The sequence below is a fragment of the Carcharodon carcharias genome, chromosome 13 (genome assembly GCF_017639515.1).
Source record: "Carcharodon carcharias isolate sCarCar2 chromosome 13, sCarCar2.pri, whole genome shotgun sequence".
Classification (NCBI taxonomy): domain Eukaryota; kingdom Metazoa; phylum Chordata; class Chondrichthyes; order Lamniformes; family Lamnidae; genus Carcharodon; species Carcharodon carcharias.
The window spans coordinates 78,436,361-78,437,822 of record NC_054479.1 but is presented as its reverse complement, the minus strand read 5'-3'; the positions used below and the strand labels follow the sequence as shown (position 1 = coordinate 78,437,822).

The following is a 1,462-nucleotide window of genomic DNA, read 5'->3' as shown; positions in this document are numbered from 1 at the left end:
TGTGGTCAGTGTTGGGGTGAGGCCCGTGTTGGGGGTAGGGCCAGTGTTGGGGTGGGGACAATGTTGGGGGAGGGCCGCTGATGGGGAGGATGTGTATGTCCGGACGGAGCCCGGGCCGCGGTCGGTCCTCGCTAATTGTGCCAACTCTAGGGATGGAAAGAGACAGCAAACAGTGGCCTCAGTGCCGCAGCTTTAAGCAGATTCCCGGAATTCGTTCTTTAGACCTCGTGGCGCAACGGTAGCGCGTCTGACTCCAGATCAGAAGGCTGCGTGTTCGAATCACGTCGGGGTCATAACTTTTTGTATAATGAATGCCATCTTTATAAATAATTACCTAACTATTGTGTATGTTGCATACACTATATACAATTATGACGATCTATAATTCATTCATTAATTACTTAATGTATATTTTGAGGTACTATATTTTATTTTGCTCTTATTCAATCTCCTGCGGCTTCATGTTCGCCTCCTGCAGGAATCTTTCCCTCATGACAAGAACTGAAGTCCCTGCACACTGACCCTGGATATTAACCCCGCACACCGACCCTGGACACTGACCCTGGACATTAACCCGGCACACTGACCCTGGATACTAACCTTGGACACTGACCCTGGATATTAACCCTCTACACTGACACTGGGTATTAACCCTGCACACTGACCCTGGATATTAACCCTGGACACTGACCCTGCACACTGACCCTGGATATTCACCCTGCGCACTGAGCTTGGATATTAACCCTGGACACTGACCCTGGATATTAACCCAGCACACTGACCCTGCACACTGACCCTGGATGTTAACCCCACACACTGACCCTGGATATTAACCCTGCACACTGACCTTGGACACTGACCCTGGAAAAAACCATGCACACTGACCCTGCTCCCTAACCCTGGATTTTAACCCTGCACACTGACCCTGGATATTAACCCTGGACACTGACCCTGCACACGGACCCAGGATATTAACCCTGGACACTGACCCTGGATATTAACCCTGCGCATTGAGCTTGGATATTAACCCTGGACACTGACCCTGGATATTAACCCTGCACACTGACCTTGGATATTAACTCTGGACACTGACCCTGGATTTTAACCCTGCACACTGACCCTGGATATTAACCCTGGACACTGACCCTGCACACTGACCCTGGACACTGATCCTGGATATTAACCCTGCACACTGACCCTGGTTATTAACCCTGGACACTGACCCTGCGCACTGACCCTGGACACTGACCCTGCACACTGATCTTGGATATTAACTCTGGACACTGACCCTGGATATTAACCCTGCACACTGACCTTGGATATTAACTCTGGACACTGACCCTGGATTTTAACCCTGCACACTGACTCTGGATATTAACCCTGGACACTGACCCTGCACACTGACCCTGGACACTGATCCTGGATATTAACCCTGCACACTGACCCTGGTTATTAACCCTGG

The 1,462-nt window shown here is 50.2% G+C and overlaps 1 non-coding gene across 1 annotated transcript; it reads left to right on the top strand.

Annotated features, from left to right (window-relative positions):
* The first annotated feature begins 221 nt into the window (after positions 1–221).
* On the top strand, positions 222–293 carry trnaw-cca. Its single transcript has one exon. It is a non-coding gene; the product is annotated as a tRNA-Trp (tRNA).
* The last annotated feature ends 1,169 nt before the right edge of the window (positions 294–1,462 follow it).